Below are 20741 nucleotides of genomic sequence, written 5' to 3' on the forward strand. Positions count from 1 at the left end.
AAATTTGGCAATTCAGTCATAAAGCTATCCAGTCCTGGATTTTTCTTTGTTGGGAAACTTTTAGTACTCATTCAGTCTCATTGTTAGTAGACTATGCAGGTTTTTTAAGTCTTTAGTTTTGATAGGTTACAAGTGTCTCGAAATCTGTTCATTTCTTCTCATTTTTTAAGTGTTAGCATATAGTTTTTCATAATGTCTAATGATCCTTTGTATTCCTGTGCTACTGCTTGTAATGTTTTCTTTTTCATCTCTCATTTTATTTGGGTCTTTTTTTCTTGGTTAGTCTAGCTAAAGGTTTGTTGACTTTATTCACCTTTTTAAAATACCAACTCTTGATTTCATTCATCTCTTGTACTTCCCTTTTAGTCTCTTTTACATTTATTTCTCTTCTGATCTTTGTTATATTTTTCCTTCTAATTTGGAACATGGTTTGTACTATCTTTTCTAGATCATTGAGATGCACTGTAAGGTTATTTGGATTTTTTAAAATGTAGGCACTATTGCTGTAAAATTCCCCATTAATATTGGTTTTGTTGTATACCACAAGTTATGGTATGCTGTTTTCATTTTCATTTGTTTCTACAAATTTTAATATTTTTCTTCTGACTTCCTTGACAAACCACTGTTCATTCAAATGTGCATTGCTCAGTGGTCATGCAATTGTATAATTTCTCTAACTTATTTTGTTGCTGACTTCTAGTTTTTCCCCATGGTGAGCAGAAAGGGTACAGGATATACTTTTATTTTAGAAAGAATTATTTAGAATTGTTTTGGGGCCTAATATATGGTCTATTCTAGAGAACATTCCATGAGTTGATGGAAAGAATGTATACTTCGCAGCTGTTAAATGGAATGTTCTGTGTTTATTGTCAAGTTATTTGTTGACTTTTAACTCTGATGTTTGTTGATTTTGGGGGGAGGGTCTGAATGATTTGTCCATTGATTAAAGTGGGGTGCTGAAATTCCCCATTATGGTATTGCACTCTCTATCCCTTTAGGTCTAATACTGTCTATTTTATAAAACTAGTTGCTCTGACATCAGGTACACATATATTTATCATCATTATATCTTCTTGTTGAATTATTATATAGTGACTTCCTTTGTCCTTACAGATTTTATCTTAAAGTCTACTATGTGAGATGTAAATGTTGCTACTTCTGTTAGCTTTAGGCTTCCACTTGCTTGGAACATCATTTTCCATTATTTCACTTTCAGTCTGTATGTTTTTACTTGTGAAATGAACAAATTTAGGAACAATATTGTTAGATCTGGCTTTTTGATGTATTCAGCCTAGCTATCTTTTAATTGGAGAATTTAGCCTGTTTACATTCAAGCTCATTATTGATAGCCAAGGGTTTATTCCTGTTATTTTGATCATTTTCTTCTACTTCTTTTGAATATTTGGTCTTTACTTCCTTTCTTGTTCATCTTCATGATTTGATGGCTTACTCTACTGATAATGCTTGGGTATTACAAAGATGAGAATGTCCACTTATTTAATGGTGTCCCAAAGATTATCTTGAATGTTCTTTTTTTTAGGTGTAAATGGGATATTTTGAAAGATTTACCTTCAAGTTTATATTCTTCTTTCACTTGATATAGTCTATTGCTGAAGCTTTCAACTATATTTTTCATTTGACTTATTGTGCTCTTCATTTCCACGATTGACTGGTTCTTCCTTAAAATCTCTTTGCTAAGTTTCTCATTCATATCCTGCATTGTATTCCAAACAAATTTCATTTAAATATTTACATTCTTTTGGATTTCAGCTTTTCTATAGTCATTCTTCTAAATTACCATTAATTTCCTATTTCAATTTCTTTGTAATCTGTTGTACAGATGTTATTTGGAGGCATCATATCTCATTTTTCATATTTCTTCCATTCTTACATTGAGATGTGCATGTCTGGCACATCATTTAACTCTACATTTATGGAATAGCCTTCTTAGGAAGCAGATTCCACCTGAAAAATGTGTCTTAGGTTGTTGGTTTGTTAAATCTGGCTTTGATTCTAGCTAAAAACCATAGTGTAGTTTCTGTAGCTTCTTCATCTGTAATCAGTAAATTAGGGCATGGTGTATGGTGAAATGTCTGTGGAGTTTGAGATGGGAATATGCTGGATTTCGTTACCCCTACAGCAGTTCAAATTCAGACAACTCACTTCTGCTATGGCATCATGGTCAATTGCTGGGAGATATATGACATCCTTTTTCCAAAGCAAGGTTATTTTATGATACTTATTTAAATGACTACATGCCTGTGAAGACTGTAAAACTTTCCAGTCTTGGATTGCCAGCATCTCTACTGATAGTTTTCTGAGGCTATATCCATGTGTTACTTGACCCAATTAACCAGGAGATGGTCTGGGGATTCTACAATGGTTAATATTTTGGGTGTTTACTTGACTGGATGGAAGAATGCCTGGAGAATTGGTAAAACATACTTCTGGATGTGTCTGTGAGGGTATTTACAGAGAGGACTGGCATATGGATGAGCAAAGTGAATGGGGGACGACCTACCCTGAATATGGACAACAACAACCAATAGGTTGGGGGCCTGGATGAAACAATTAGAAGAGGGAAACTTTCTTTCTCCCTGTTACTTCCCAAGCAAGGTTCATTTTCTTCTTCTGCTTCCCTTAGATAACTTACTGCAGGTTTTCCTGTTTTTGGATTCAAACTTATACCAACTACCCTCAAGTAGTCAGGTTGGGGATGTTTCAGGCCTTTGGACTAGGCTAAGGGTGGGGAGGACTTCACCATTAGTATCTCTCATTCTAGGCTTCCAGCTTCTTGCAATGAACTGCTGCTGACTTCCATGGCTCTCCAGAGCTTACAGATGGCCACTGTGGAACTTTTTATCCCCTGCGTCATGTTAGCCAATCTAATAAACCTCCTTTTATATGAACATATATTTTATTGGTTCTGTTTCCCTGGAGAACCCTGACTAATACAGATTCTATGCCTAGTAGAATACCCTGTGGCCAGAGCATAGTACGTAGTATAGGATGACAAGCCCCCTGCCATCAAACAACAACAACAAAAAAAACTGTAACCATGGAAAAGTCACTCATGCTCTCTCTGGTAGTGAGCTCCTAGTTATGATACTTCTCTCAGATGTTCAGAAACTATCCAGGTAGTGCTAAGGGATAAAACTGTAGGACACTGTGTCAAGTGAAATATAACAGGTGTAGAAATACAAATATCAAAGGATTTCACTCATTTGTAGAAGCTAAAAATTCTGACTACATAGAAGTTGGTGGAATAACAGAGGTCACTTGAGGCTAGAAAGAGGAGAAAAATGGGAGCTTTGGAAAGGGTGATAATGGGTACAAAAATACCAATGGTGGGAGACAGGAGTAGTTCCAATGTTCTATAGCTTAGTAAAAACAGTCTATAACAATTATACACATCGAAATATCTACAGGAGAAGAGTTTTAAGGTTCCTAGCACACAGAAATAATATTTGAGGAGATGGATATGCTAATTACTTCAACTTGGTTATTACACATCATGACCAATTCTATATGACACATGTAAAATCTGAATACTGTACTCCATAAATAAGTACAAATAGTATATGTCAACTCAAAAAATAAACTATGTGTTAAGTACTGGTGGGGAGAAAAGTGGACAGGAGGCAGTTAAAAGCATTGCAAAAAGTTTCGAAGAGGACTCTGCAGCATTCAGGGTGTTGAAGGTCTCAAAGAGATAAGAATTAGACTGGTTGAGGATAGCTGCCCAAGATTAAGACTTCACATACAAAACCGTAAAAAGTAAAACTTACATGGACTCTCCCCATGACTCCTTTCCCAGTGGTTCTCAGGCACTGACCTTCTCCAACACCACTAGTCATTCTATGACTGCTTTGTGCCATTTGGTGGGTAGGGGAAAGGAGATTCACTGACTTTTCTGAAGTTGCTCTTAACAGGCCTCTAAGCCAAAGTGCTTTTTTATCAGACAGACACTGAGCAGTGCAAAGAGAAGGTCAGAAGCTTCACTTGTCTGGATCAAGAATCTTGCTTCTCAGCCTCTACTCCCAAAGATGTCTCTTAAAGGCATGAATTGTCTGAAGGTGCTTCCTTCTCCCAGAGACACCCAGTTCTATTTCCTTTTGTATCTCCTTAATCCATACAATCTTTCCTTCTGTAAAGACTTCTGGTGAAGGAGAAGCAACCTAGATATAGGGGGAAATATTAAAATGGCAAAGAAAGAGCAGAAAACTTATCATTATGCAAATAGTTATGCAAACTGAGATCAAAGGGCTTTCCAAATAAGTTATGCATCCTGTATTACAGGTACCATATCAGAGTAACACATCCAGGAGAACAAATTTTGAATTCAGAAAACACACTGTCCAAGAGGTCCTAAATCCCAATTCTTTTTTTTTTTCTTTTTACCAGGGATTGAACCCAGGGATGCGTAACCACATCCTTAGTCTTTTATAGTTTTATTTTGAGACAGTGTCTTGCTAGATGCTGAGGCTGTCCTGAACTTGTGATCCTTCTACTTTAGCCTCCCAAGACACTGGAATTACATGTGTGCGCCACCACATCTGGCCCTGTTCCTTTCTAAAATACTCATGGCAGTCACTCTGGACAAATATCTTGATAGCTGGTTGCTGAATAATGGATCTGGTGTTGGGTTGATTGTGCTGTGCTGAGGAGAAAAGTGGGGACTGTGAATGTAGGACAGCAGCCTTGCTTCTAGGGAAGTAATATCTGATAAGGATGTCAAGGAAGACATCACTTTACATTCAACTTTGCTAAAACTACTAGTTCTCTAGTTTAATAATTACTGAAATAACCATTCTAGAAGTAGTATATTTTAATTCCTTTTCTCTGTATCATAAATACTTCCAATCTTGTGAGGACTAATTATTGCTACTATTAATCTGTTGCACTAAAACTCTTATGCTACTGCTTGAATTGTGCAAGTACATAAAACATGTCTTCTCTATTAAGTTTTTATAATGAGTTGTGACTGACTGAACTAGTTCAGTAAAAATCTAAGTACAAATATGGAGTTTCTGTATAATTATAGTAATTGGGGGGTCATTTTGTCAGCTTCTCACTTTGGTTATTGTATAATAGTTCAAAGAATGCTAATTTACATACCAAGGAGGTCTTGAGAAAAAAATATTAGTCTAGTTAAAGCAGATTATGACTTAATAGAGTTAATTTCATATTGTCTCTTAAGGACACATCAAAAATTTCCCGAAATAAAATAGTTCACTTATATGTTAACTGTTTACTTTAGAGAACAGAATAAAGTTCTTAGAATTAGGCCTTGGTCCACAGACCTGAAAGATCTTCAGAAAAGTAGTGAGAAAAAATTTTAGTATGTTACCAAAAGGCAATTGCTCACTTACTTCTCCCCTTCATATATTCTTTTCATCCATCTGTTGGCATCCAAAAGTGTTAGTTTGTCCATCTCCTTGGGTGTATACTCTAGATACACATACAAGTCAGAAAATGCTTCTTAATTTTGTTCCATTGAGGAGGGTAGAGTGAAGAACATGACAGAAAAGGACTTGGCTTTAGATTAAATAGTGATACCAAATAATACAACATATTTCCCTCTTGAGTTGGGAAAACATACTATTAAGATGACAAAAGGATACATGTAAGTTGGGATGCCTCTTGGGCCAAATGTCTCTGAATACGTTGCTCAGTACCATACCAGTTAAAACACTGGGTGGCATGACTGATGTGTGGAAGATGAACACTTGCTATTAAAATTAATATATCATGTCTATTTTTTGATTTTTGATGTCTTCACTCATCAAAAATTGATTGATAGGTATAACATATACATAGAAGAAAATAATTATTAACCATTTGCCCAAAATATACAAGTGTAATGTGAAAAATATTCTGGTGGGGGGATCATAATAGGGAAAAATTCAGTTATTCTGTTGAACATGAAGATCCACAGGCTCTTGAAATAAGTAGGCACAATGGAAGTTGAATATGACTGATGGTGAAATCAAAGTTAAAACAAAGATTCTCCAATTAGCTATGAAATTCAACAAATACTGAGACATACTAGGTTTGGAAACAAAATTACATTTCTTTGGCAGACAGGGCAGACTGTGACTCTCTTAAGAGAAAGTATAATAATTGGCTTTTCCCAACTACACACAATCAAATTCCTTCATCTCTAATCTTTGCTTCCCCACTATAAAATCATTATAAAAATACCAGTGGATGGACATGGTCCACAGAAATAATAAATATGAAACCAACCTGGAAAGGAAATGGGTTACACAAAAATAAGATGAAGTGGTTATTACTCTGTACCATGCAAACTGAGTATGATCTTGACATTCATCTCCCTTCAAAAATCACACTGCATGTCTAGAAAAAAATTCATCTCCTCCTGATTTCCATTGGAAGTGCTTACCTTTCTTTCTCTTTGCTGATAAAAATATCTTCTTGAGGCCCTCTTCTAGAGCTGCCATCTTAATGCCAGACAGGGTATTGGAGCAATCCCGTTGCTGAGTCACTACTAAGGCCAACTAAAAAGAACCATTAGATGGATGGCATGATATAAGATAGCTCCATTGTGAACTCAGTGACCTGCCCATGGAGAGGACAGTGCTCCACGGACTGTGATAGACAAGAAGCCTGGGCAACAGGGGAAGTGGAGTGTGTGGGCCAATATGCTTATTATGGGATGGACCCTGTTCCCCCAATTCATATTCTGAAGCCCAAACTCCTAGTACCCATGAATGTTATTACACTTAGACAAGGGCCTTAAAGAGATTATTAATTAAAGATAGTAGAATGAATCACACATACCTTTCCTATGTTCATATATGAAGACACTACCAGTATAACTCATATCACATATAACCACAAAAATGGGAAGTTATACTCCAAGTATGTATGATATGTCAAAATACATTCTACTGCCACATAGAAGAAAAGTTTTTTTTTTTTAAAAGAGAGAGAGATTTAGTTAAAATGAGGTTAATAAGGTGGGCCCTAATCCAAACTATTTGTGTCCTCTGAAGAAGAACTTTGGACATGCAGAAAGGTTCCCGGGATGTCTACACAGAGAGGAAAGACCCTGAAGGACACAGTGAGAAGGTGTTCATCTACAAGTCAAGGAGAAGAGGCCTCAGGAGAAACCAAACCTACTGACACTCTGATCTTGGACTAGTAGCATCCAGAACTTTGAGAACGCACATATCTATGGTTTAAGCTACATAGTCTTAGGTACTGTTGTGGCAGCTGTAGCAAACCATTCTAATAATGGAGATCTAGGCCCCAGTGGGGGCAGGAAATGCTTTAAGAGAAATTGATGGGAGCCAAATTTTAGTTCTGATTAAAAGATGTGGTTTTTTGTTTTGTTTTGTTTTGTTTGTTGTTTGGTTTTTACTTACCAGATCTTGCCCTGTGTTTCTTGACTCTTTATCATCAACAGGAAATAAAAGGACACTTCCCAAACTTAAGTCTGAGATTAAAAAAAAAGAAAAAAGAACAACAGAAGGAACATTGAGCTCACATGGAGCACTGAAGGAGAATTACTCCAAATATTCCTTTTCCAAATCCAGTTAGGTTTGGAACCCCACCTCCATCAGTCTTGCATAGCCTTTTCTCACTCTCCTGCTCTCCTTAGCTAGGTTCTTACCTGCTTCTCTTCTGAAGTTTTCATGCTCTCCTAATTCAATATTTCCCAAACTTTACCAACCAAGTACCCTATAGGCAATGGAGAGTGAATACAAATGCTAGAGGTGTCCATGGGTGGGGAGAAATTCTATGAGCTTGAAATTGCTTTGGAAGTCTACTGCTTGTCAAACATCATTCAAATACTGCATTATACTATATCTATTCCTATTTGCATATTTTCTAATCCCATCAAATCAAATCAAACTGACACTCTAGACAGATATGCTAATTTAATTTTGGGCTTTACAAAACTCGGTTTAAACTTTTTGTTCAAACTAAAAATGACAAATATCTTGCACACCTCAATCTTTTAAGTCATTCTAAAATACTAGTTCTGCTATGCCATTATTCTGATCAGATTCCTGTATGACTAGCCATTATCCACTGAATATGCTACTACTTAGGATGGTATCCCCTAGATAAGTCATGTATGGTCTTCTATAATGTGGGCAAACCTCCCTTTAAAATTGAAATTTCCTCTGTTCTGGCCTGCATATGAACTATGAAACTACCTGGGAATAGTAGGTATTATGGGGATACTGAAAAGAATGTGACTATGAATCCTCTTGCCATTCTATCTGCCTATTCAAATTCAACCCATCTTTCCAGACCCCAGATAACTCTCACCACTCCCTGAAGCCTTCCCCAGTAGTCTTAGCCTATTTCCACCTACTCTGCTATAGCCAATTTAAATCCTTCTTCAAAAAAGTGTGTACACTTCTATCTCCATTTCCTTACTGACTAATTTTACCTTAAATCTGTGCAATTAGGTGATAGTCCTTACATTCCTAAAAGTGCTCTAAGGTCCTGTGGTCAACCACGGGTTGAATCCCGTGGCCTTTGCCCAATTATTATTCTTACTTCAGAGTCTGACACTGTAGACCACTTTGCCTTCTTAACATCCTCTCTTCCCTTACATAGATTGGGCATCCCTAATCCAGAAATACAAAATTCAAAATGCTCCCAAATCCCAAATTTTTAAACAGTGACATGATGCCACAAGTGGAAAATTATACATCAGACCTCATGTGATAGGCTGTGCTAAAAAATACTGTATAAAATTACCCTCAGGCTATGTTTATAAGGTCTGTATGAAACATAAATGGATTTTGTGTTTAGATCTGGATCTCATCCCCAAGATATCTCACTAAGGTATACACAAATATACACAGTTAAAAAAAAAATTGAAATACTTGTAGTCCTAAGCAATTTGAATAAAGATTACTAAACCTTCAAAATACTACATTCTCAAAAATTTCCTATTTTCCTGAAAATTCTTACTGTCTCTCCTTTTATTTCACTTCCAAAAGTTTTCTGTGCTCTGTTCCCTGCCCTCTTGTTTCTCCCATGTGGTTTCAAAGAGGGACACCTCAGTCTATACTTCTGGCTCTGACCTCTCTGGGATTCTCTGCACCTTTTTGTTTTTGTTTTGAATTCTGCCAGATCAATATCCAGATCTGTTGGCTATTTGAAAACACACCAAACATTTCTTTCAAAAATACGTTTTACCATAAAAAATGTGTTTTATGTCCTTATATCCCTCTCTACTTTAGAGAACTGGGCAAAAGAATTAGGAAAAAACAATCTCTAAGATACCTAGAGGGTCCATTTCTGTTGAACAAGGTCCTTTGACTGCTCTTCTCCCCCAGAAAATAATCACAATGATACTTTACTCTTTCTTCCATTTTGTACCTTCTGCAAGTAAAAGGAGGTGCCCTTTTCCCTTCTGTGTGTCAAGAGACAATACTTTTCAGTCTTCCAAGTCTTCCTGGTCCCAAACAGCTTTACTTCTGTCTCCAGGGAGTGTTGTATCCAAGCTGTGCTGATCTCATAATCTACCTTCCTTCCCCATAGCACCAAACCTGAGCTATGTTAGCATTTTAATAGTGTGTCCCATTTCCTTCTTATAGATCTCTGACATTTTCATGAGATATTCCCTTATGAAGATGAGGGAGTTGGGTAAATGATGAAATAACCTTTATTCTAATACTTGAAGATGTATGCAGCAATTGACATTTTTTCAAAATACCTACACATTCATTATTCTCACTATAGTCCCTTGGGGTAGGTGGAGCAAAGTATTATAAATTAAATGAGAAAACAGGCAGAGAGAAAGGGTTCACAGTCACATAAAACTAGCTAATGACAGAATTCACATCACAATCAGCTGTTCTGAGTCCTTCTCCAAGGCTAGTTAACCCACACGATATCATCTTACATGTCTGCTCTGTCTTAATCCATTGTTCTGTTTTTCTTCTTACCTTTCATTTCCCCTGCCAGCTCTTATACTTTTCTTGGCTCAGCGACCATGCTTCCAGAAATGTCAATAAGCCACCTCTGCCCCAACAGCCAGAGTTATCTGAAAGAAGAAAGAAATTTTTGTCTATAGGAGGCAAAGTCAAGCCCACAATTTAGAGAAACACAAGCACACAATATAGACTTGTAGAAGCATGATTTTTCAAAGGGAAGGAAAGCTATATCTGATTTCTTAGGAGAATCATATTTGGATTCTCAAATATGTTCAGGTTTTCTGAAAGATATTACCTGGTCATCAAACAGAAAGGCATCTCAAAAATGACTGTCATGAGAAAAAAAAATCTTTGGTGGGTCTATAACTCTGGGGGAGGTGAATAAAGAAGGGTGGGAAGTGGGTGGAACAGTGAGCAAGTACTGTTAATATCATAGCATACAACTCCCGTTTTACAGGTCAGGAAGAGGAAAAGTTAAATGACTCATTCAAGTTTGCATTAACATAGTGAGTTAGCACCTTGTATTTATACTCATTCATACCACAAATATTTGTTTACATGTATTACATGTCAAACATCATTCTAGGCACTGGAGCTACTGAAATGGACACATATACACATACACAATCCTCTTCTATTAAGCTTACTTTCTAATGCAAGGAGATAAACAAATATATATGTTAATATATGAGGAGGTGAAAAAGGTAAGTAGGGTTGAAATAGGACAAGGAGTAACAGAGGGGGCATGTAAACTGTTCTATATGAGGTGACCAGGGAAGACCTTTCTGAGAGAAGACATTTAAAAAATGCTTGATGTGACTAGAGAAAATAAGATTCCAGGCAGAGGATGCAGAACATGCAGAGGTTGTGAGGGGAACACACGGGGAGTTTCTCAGAGAATGCATTTTTCTTCTAAAATGTAGCCTCATTTCACCATCTTAAAAAACTTGTGCAGAGGATAAGACAGATATTATCCAATTAATATAGATTAGGAAGCTCATGCTTAGGGAGAGTAGGTAACTCAATCAGGTAAACCGAAGAGCCAAGAGTCAAATTCACGTCTACTGATTCTACAATTCATGTTTTCTTGACCACATGACATTGCACTGGGACCAGCACCCTTAAGTCATGATTTAGACGCATCTTCTCCATTTCTTGGTACCATAAAGACTGAGGCACACTCCCTGTCCCACACCACTTCTTGTACCTACACAGTGCATGATGAGAGCATCCTCTGTCTCAGCCTGAGGGTGCATGACATCACCACTAACATACTTGATGAAGGTTGAGTCTGGGTCATTGTAACCCAATTCGGGAGCACTCTCATTTTCCCCATCCTCAAGGTCCTTGGGTTTGCTCTCCTCAGAGGGTAAGCAGAAGCACTGGTAATTGTTGCACTCCCACCAAGCCATCCTTTGACCTGACAGAGTCAAGAAATTGGAGGACATTTTGTACTGCTATTCACAAACAATAACTACCAAGTAAAATGTAATTAGAAACTCACCCTGACTGAAGTTTTTTGCTCATTTGTAAATAAACAAGTTTTACTGATTAGCCTGTCTTCTGACTACACTTCAATAATGAGCATGTTTTTAAGAACATGACTAAAAGGGAGTGTTCAAATAAATGATTCCTCGTTGGCTACAATAAAAACTTTAAAATTTCTTGTTTCAATAGAATGCATCTTCTCTGCTTTAGGCACTCAAGACTTCTCACTAAAGTAGACTAAATGTTAAAGCTGAATCTTTAAAAAAAAAAAGTGTTCTGTGGAGCTGAGTGTGGTGGTGCAAACTTGTGATCCTAGCTATTCAGGAAGCTGAGGCAGGAGGATCACACGTAGGAGCCCAGCTAAACAATTTAGTGAGACCCTGGTTCTAAGTAAAAAAATAAAAAGGACTGGGGAAATAAATCAGCGGTAGAGTACCCCTGGGTTCAAACACTAGTCCAAATAAAACAAAAGTGTTCTGTTACCAACAGGAACTACCAGGTTGATATTTTTTTGAATTTTTAAGTATTCTAGTGGAGGAGACAAAAATATCTGTGTCACTGGAAATGACAGTATTCTCTAGACATACTTTAAATTATGTTCAGCTTCTTCCTTTTCCTTCTTCTTTTCCTCTATTAGTCTCATTCTCTTGGCTGCTGCTTCTTGTCTTTTTTTTCTGTCTTTCCTCCAGTTCTTCTGGGCTCAGAATCCTCCTCCTTTTGGTAGACCCCTCCAAGAAGCCTGGGATAAGAACCTGTAGGAAGGACAAGATCCAAAGCCAGGAAGGTCAGGAATTTCCTGTTCCTCCATGAGTTTCATTCATCCCCAAAGCAGACTCTCTACAGAGACAACATGCTTAGGCTTTCACAAAACACTGCATCCCTGTGTGGTGGACACTGGCAGCAAAATACTTCAATTTGCTGTTCATATTATGAATCTCTTTGGCATGGTGGCCACTGTGTTCTAAATTCAGACAAAGTACTAGCATGAATAGTACAGTCATTTTGATTCATTTCATGAGCAATAAGGTAATTCAGAAAAGATACATTTTTTCCTTGATTGAAAGCATATACTGTAGGATACCATTTAAAGTTTAAACAATATTAACACAAAACTTTCTATAAATGTATAATTCCTTTTAATACAAAGTATTTTAACATGATTATCTTAATGATAGATAACATTTAGAAAGTACATTTTAAGCACCAAACAATGTGAACATTACACATATCATTAATGATTGCCATCATCTCTTAATGAAACAGAATCATGATTATCATCAACAGGATATGATATTTTGATTTAATATGGTGATCCCTTTTGGGGTGGCTTAGAAGAGGGACAGGGCTACTTTTACCTGCACTAAATTGTACAATATACTCACCTTATTAATGTTTTCTTATGCTAGATTTTTACATAGCTTTTATACTAGGATTCAGTTAATTTGTTACATTTTAAGACACTTATTTCTGAAATCATCCTAAGAGAACAAAAAAATGATACTGAGATCATTTTTGGTTCTTTTATAGGAAGACAGTTTGGAAGAATTTATGATCTCACACAAATTAACAGCTCTTACACTGCCTTTATTTCAGAGTAACCAGTCCTCTTGACTTTTTTTTTTTCCCAAAAGGATTTTCTGAAGATTCACCAGTTGTTCAAAGGATTTTCTGTCTTCCTTACTGGGCTCTTTAAAATAATCTTTACCTTCAAATAAGTACATATGGTTCTCGAAGAATATAAAACAAAGTGAGAAAAGTTAAGACATTGAAAAATAGGTTAATGCTATTCAAAGCAATAACTAGGTGAGCAAGAGAATAGCCCATACACTAAAAGGGTAAAGACTAGCTTGTAATGAAGGCATTTCATTTTCTGTTGCACCAATACTGATGAGTTTGGGTTCTATACATGTTCACTTTTCAAAGGACAGAGCATTGGCTTAAACCCTTTTGGTCCACCCTACAAGATGTGGGAATCTCTGCTGGATCCCTCTACATTGCTGAGTCTTAAATCATTCATCCATTCCACATATATTCCCAGTGCAAATCTCACTGACTTAAGATCTCCTAAAACATTTCAATGTTTTTAGTCCAAACACACTTTTAATACTCAACTCTTTTCCCTTTTTCTATAATATTGAAAGGAACAAGGAACAAATCTATGTGAAAATTTAAGAAATCATAAAAAACTATTCCTTAGATTTATAATATTTTCTGTAGATCTCACAAGCACCTTTATGTTTCTAACCTCAATCCTGGTATACCTAATCCTATGTATGAAAGAGGAAACTCAGATTCACACAGGGATTAAAGGGTTCCTCAGGAGACTTCAAGATGGCAGACTAGAGAGTGACTGCATCTCCTGTTGCTCCAGAACTCAGGATTCAAGAAGGGGAGGTATTGAGAGACTCGGACCAACTCAAAGACACTGGGTGAGTCGCTCCCACTGGGTGAAGCTTGGCCCAGGCAGCAGGCCAGGATAGTGGGCAGCTTCTTAGAGCAGAGCAGGGCAGGGCAGCTAGAGGCTTTCCCAAGCAGCCCAGCTCCATCCAACAGCAGGCCCATTCCACAGCCAGCTTCTTGGAGCAGGCCCAGCTAGTGAGAGGCTTTCTGCACACACCCAGTCCCCAGTGGCGGGCTGGGGCCCAGTCCACAGGCAGCTTCTTGGACCAGGGCAGGGTGGTGAGAGGCTTTCCCAAGCAGCCTGGCTCCATCTGGTGGCAGGCCCCATCTACAGCAGGCTTCTTGGAGCAGGCCCACCTAGTGAGAGGCTTTCTGAGCACATCCATCCCCCAATACCGCACTCAGAGGCAGGCCAGGGTCAGCTATCTTCAGAAGAACTGCATTATCAAGTTCCTCCAAGACTTCAGGCTACTGAAGGTTAGGAGGTGATATACTGGAAATCTACAGGGACACTATAAGCCAATAGAGGAAATCTGAAATATCTGAGTCCCACTGATATCTAACCAATATGAGAAAACAAGGGAAGAAAATGTCCCCAAAAAACCTAGATGCCATATCAATAAAACCCAATGACAGCATGGCAGAAGAAATGTCAGAAAGAGAGTTCAGAACATACATAATTAAAACAATCAGAGAAGCAAATGAGGAGATGAAAGATCAAATGCAGGCACTGAAGGATGAGATGAAAGAGCAAATGCAGGCATTAAATGATTGCACCAATCAACAGTTAAAAGAGCAAATATGAGAAGCAAAAGAACATTTCAATAAGCAGTTAGAGATACTGAAAAAATAAAAACAGAAACCATTGAAACGAGGAAACAATAAACCAAGTTAAATACTCCATAGAAAGCATAACCAATAGGATAGAACACCTGGAAGACAGAATCTCAGATATTGAAGATAAAACATTTAATCTTGAAAACAAAGGTGACCAGAGAAGATGGTAAGAAATCATGAACAGAATCTACAAGAATTATGGGATATCATGGAAAGGCCAAATTTGAGAATTACTGGGATTGAGGAAGGCACAGAGAAACAAACCAAAGGAATGAACAATCTATTCAATGAAATAATATCAGAAAATTTCCCAAATCTGAAGAATGAAATGGAAAATTCAGTGCAAGAGGCTTACAGAACTCCAAATACACAAAATTACAACAGATCCACACCAAGGCACATTTTTATGAAAATACCTAACATACAAAATAAACACAGAATTTCAAAGGCTGTGAGAGAAAAGAATCAAATTACAATAAGAGGAAACCAATAAGGATATCAGCAGATTTTTCAATCCAGACCCCAAAAGCTAGAAGGGCCTGGAACAACATTTTTCAAACCCTGAAAGAAAAGGGATTCCAACCAAGAATCTTATACCCAGCAAAACTTACCTTCAGATTTGATGATGAAATAAAAACCTTCCATGATAAACAAAAACTAAAAAAAAATTACCCAAAGAAAGCCAAAATTACAGAACATTCTCAGCAAAATATTCCATGAGGAAGAGATGAAAAACGATGATGCAAATCAGCAAAGGGAGGAACTAGCCTAAAGGAATAGCCATATAAAGGAGAAACCAACTCGTGTCAAAAAACAAAAATGAGCCAAATGACTGGAAATACAAACCATATCTCAATAATAACCCTGAATGTTAATGGCCCGAACTCATCAATCATAAGACATAGACTGTCAGATTGGATTAAAAGGAAAAATCCAACAATATGCTGCCTGCAAGAGACTCATCTCATAGAAAGATATACCCACAGACTAAAGGTGAAAGGATGGGAAAAAACATACCATGCACATAGACACAGCAAAAAAGCTGGAGTATACATCCTCATTTCCCATAATGTGGACTTCAAGCCAAAGTTGGTCAGAAGGGATAAAAAAGGACATTTCATACTGCTTAAGGGAAGCATAAATGAACAAGACATAACAGTCATAAATATCTATGCCCCAAACATTAGCTCATCCATGTACCTCAAAAAATCCTTCTCAATTCCAGAAATCAAATAAACAACAACACAATAATACTAGGCGTTTTTAACACACCCCTCTCAGCACTGGACAGATCTTCCAAACAAAAACTGAATAAAGAAACCATAGATCTCAATAAAACAATCAATAATTTAGACGTAACATACATATATAGAATAAACCATCCAACAAAGAGCGAATATACCTTCTTCTCAACAGCACATGGATCCTTCTCCAAAATAGACCATATTTTATGCCACAAAGCTAATTTTAGCAAATACAAGAATACAGAGATACTATCTGATATTCTGTCAGATCATAATGGATTGAAATTAGAAATAAATGACAGAATAAAAAACAGAAACTACTCCAACACCTGGAGATTAAATAATATGCTATTATATGATGAATGGATAACAGAAGACATCAGGAGGGAAATAAAAAATAATCTTAGAAGTAAATGAGAACAAAGACACATCATATCAAAATCTCTGGGACACTATGAAAGTAGTACTTAGAAGAAGATTTATTTCATGGAGTGTATTCAATAAAAGAAGAAAAAATCAACATATAAATGACTTAACACTACAGCTTAAGGACCTAGAAAAAGAAGAAGAGATCAACACCAAAAGTAGTAGAAAACAGGAAGAAGTTAAAATCAGAGCTGAAATCAATGAAATTGAAACAAAAGAAACAACAGAAAAAAATTAACAAAATAAATAGTTGGTTCTTTGGAAAAATAAACAAAATTTACCTAAACTGAAACAGGAGGAAATACACAACTTAAATAGATCAATTTCAAGTAGTCAAATAGAAGAAATCATCAAAAGCCTACCAACAAAGAAAAGTCTGGGACCAGAAGGGTTCTCAGCTGAGTTCTATAAAACCTTTAAAGAACAGCTCATTCCAATACTCCTCAAAGTATTCCATGAAATAGAAGAGGAGGGAACCCTCCCAAACTCATTCTATGAAGCCAATATCACCCTGATACCTAAACCAGACACAGACACATCGAGGAAAGAAAATTTCAGGCCAACATCCTTAATGAACATTGATGCAAAAATTCTCAACAAAATTTTAGCAAATCACATTCAAAAACACATTAAAAAGATAGTGCACCACGATCAAGTGGGATTTACCCCAGTGATGCAAGTTTGGTTCAACATTTGGAAATCAATAAACGTAATTCATCATATCAACAGACTTAAAGTCAAAAATCACATGATTATTTCAATAGATGCAGAAAAAGCATTTGATAAAATACAGCATCCCTTTATGCTCAAAACACTACAAAAAATAGGGATAGTGGGAATATTCCTTAACATTGTAAAGGCCATCTATGCTAAGCCTATGGCCAATATCATTCTAAATGTGAAAAACTGAAAGCATTCCCCCTAAAAATTGGAACAAGGCAGGGATGCCCTCTTTCACCACTTCTATTCAATATTGTCCTTGAACCTCTAGCCAGAGCAATTAGACAGACCAAAGAAATTAAAGGGATATGAATAGGAAAAGAAGAACTCAAACTATCCCTATTTGCGGATGACATGATTATATATTAAGAGGAACTGGGAAATTCCACCAGAAAACTTTTAGAACTCATAAGTGAATTCAGTAAAACAGCAGGATATAAGATCAATACTCATAAATCCAATGCATTTTTAAACATAAGTGATGAATCTTCAGAAAGAGAAATTAGAAAACTACCCCATTCACAAGAGCTTCACAAAAAATAAAATACTTGGGAATGAATCTAACCAAAGAGGTGAAAGACCTCTACAATGAGAACTACAGAACACTAAAGGAATAAATTAAAGAAAGCCTTAGAAGATGGAAAGATCTCCCACATTCTTGAATAAGCATAATTAATGTTGTCAAAATGGCCATAGTACCAAAAGTGTTATACAGATTCAATGCAATTCCAATTAAAATCCCAAGGATGTACCTTACAGAAATAGAGCAAGCAATCATGAAATCCATATGGAAGAATAACAAACTCAGAATAGCTAAAGCAATCTTTAGCAGGAAGAATGAAACAGGGGGTATCACAATACCAGAACTTCAACTATGCTACAAAGCAATAGTAACAAAGACGGCATGGTATTGGTACCAAAATAGACAGGTAGATCAATGGTACAGAATAGAGGACATGGACACAAACCCAAATAAATACAATTTTCTCAAACTAGACAAAGGTGCCAAAAATATGCAATGGAGAAAAGATAGCCTCTTCAACAAATGGTGTGGGGAAAACAGGAAATCCATATGCAACTAAACCCCTATCTCTCACTGCACAGAACTCAACTCAAAATGGATCAAGGACCTTGGAATCAGACCAGAGACCCTGCATCTTACAGAAGAAAAAGTAGGTCCAAATCTTCAACTTGTTGGCCCAAGATCAAATTTCCTTAACAAGAAATAAAAGCAAGAATCAATAACTGGGATACATTCAAACTAAAAAGCTTTCTCTCAGCAAAGGAAACTATCAGCAATGAGAAGAAAGAGCCTACAGAGTGGGAGAAAATCTTTGCCAATCATACTTCAGATAGAGCACTAATCTCCAGAATCTATAAAGAACAAAAAAAACTCTACACCAAGAATGCAAATAATCCAATCAACAAATGGGCTAAGGAAATGAACAGACACTTCACAGAAGATTTACAAGCAATCAAGACACATGAAAAAATGTTCAACTTCTCTAGTAAAAACAGAAATGCAAGTCAAAACTACCCTAAGATTCTATCTCTCCCCAACTAGAATGGTGATTATCAAGAATACAAGCAACAATAGGTGTTGGTGAGGATGTGGGGAAAAGGGTACACTCATACATTGCTGGTGGGGCTGCAAATTAGTGCAGCCAATCTGGAAAGCAGTGTGGAGATTCCTCAGAAAGCTTTGAATGGAACCACCATTGAACCCAGCTATCCCATTCCTTGGCCTATACCCAAAGGAATTAAAAGCAGAATACTACAAAGATGCAGCCACACCAATGTTCATAGCTGCTCAATTCACAATAGCCAGATTGTGGAACCAACCTATATGCCATTCAATTGATGAGTGGATAAAGAAACTGTGGTACATATATACAATGGAATATTACTCAGCTATAAAGAATAATAAAATTCTGGCATTTGCAGGCAAATGGATGAAACTGGAGAATATCATGCTAAGTGAGATAAGCCAATCTCAAAAAACCAAAGGAAGAATGATCTGGCTGATAGGCTGATGATGACACATAATTTGGGGGAAGGCACAAGAATGGAGGAAGGAGGGACTCTGTACAGGGAAAAGAGGGGTGGGAGGGATGGGGGAAGGGAAAAAATAACGGAATGAATCAGACAACATTACCCTATGTAGATGTATGATTACACAAATGGTATGCCTTTACTCCATTAGAAGCAGAGAATCAACATGTATCCCATTTGTTTACAATAAAAATAAATTAAAAAACAAATAAAAAAGAAGAAATAAAATCCCTTAGCTGTGAAATGAATAAAAAATTTGAACCTAAAAAAAAAGTGTTCCTCAATTCTCTCTGCTACAAGATGAAGAAGGAAGGTTTTTGTGAATCTAAGATCTGTATGCTCTTTGCAGTAGATTAATGTGTATAGAAAAGTAGAGAGAAAACAGGCTTGCAAATAATATGGCAAAAACAACAAGGACAATAGTATAATTTTTTTTTTCTTTCCTTAATTTTTGCAGTGCTGGGGATCAAACACAGGGACTGAAATGCTAGGTAAGAGCTCTACCACTGAGCAACACCCCTGGCTGATATAGTACTCTTAAGTAGCACTTTATGCTATCAGAGCAATTTCACATCTATTACTATATTTAAATTTTGCAGCTGTGTAAAGGAGTAGAGAACATATTAATAGTACCATTTTACAGATGACACAAAGGTACAATGAGGCTGGGTGATCTTCCAAGATCATGAATCAAATGATAAACAGCCAAGACCAGTAACCACAGATAGGTAAGATAATGATTCAAAAGTCAAGAATCACATGATAGGTAAGATAATGATTCAAAAGTGAAGTGTAGGCTTTTCTCTCCCCCTGACTTGCTTTCTTTCTCCTCCTCACTTTCTACTCTTTCTAGCACGTGCCCTTTCTCTTTCCTTTCTCTTTTCCTCTCATTTTCTCTCTAACCATGCAGGGAGACACTCTGTTTGCTTAATATGTGAAAAAAAAAGTGTAGTGTATTTAATAGCACATGTTACCAAGAAAAGTATTTTCACAGAATTATGAAATCAGCTGTAAGTATGTTTTCCCTAGAGAGTATAAAATCAAAACATTTTCATTCTCAAGAGATCAATTACTTCACACTTGTACCCAAATATAACCAGCTGTAATACTGATTGGCATTTGCTATTAAATCAGCAGGGGTATTTCAGTGAGGCACTCTATCAACAAGTGGAAAAAATAAAAAGCTGAGAAATGTCAAATATGATCAATATATGTAGTATCATACTGCATGAAATTCTCAATTTACCATGTAAATGTGCTTTTTTAAAAACTTTGACATTAAAGATAAAGCAACCTTACTTTTTACTTAAATTTGATTGGGCTGCTCTAACTACCATTCTTTAATGTTTATTTATATTATTTTAATGATGCTCCATGTCTTTAGTTTGTTTCTAATAGGCAGTTGTAGCCCACAGGTCTAGACCCTCATCTGTATCCTGCCAGAGGAACCATTTACCACAAAGAGAACCAAGACGTGGTCATTGAAGACAACATTCCAGATTTTAATCAAACTGGAGAATTTTTTCTGGTGATTAAATTTTCTGCAAAAATTCCTTTTTTTTAGGCAGGTGAAGATATATAATCATCTTTCTAAAAACACTGCAATTTTATTTTGTTCTAGCAAATAAAATTAAATTAATATAGATGA

The 20741-nt window shown here is 36.5% G+C and overlaps 1 pseudogene; it reads right to left on the reverse strand.

Annotated features, from left to right (window-relative positions):
- The window catches only part of LOC124975225 (chromodomain-helicase-DNA-binding protein 1-like), a 105980-nt pseudogene that overhangs the window by 36721 nt on the left and 48518 nt on the right, over positions 1-20741 (reverse strand).

The sequence above is a fragment of the Sciurus carolinensis genome, unplaced genomic scaffold (assembly GCF_902686445.1).
Source record: "Sciurus carolinensis unplaced genomic scaffold, mSciCar1.2, whole genome shotgun sequence".
NCBI lineage: Eukaryota > Metazoa > Chordata > Mammalia > Rodentia > Sciuridae > Sciurus > Sciurus carolinensis.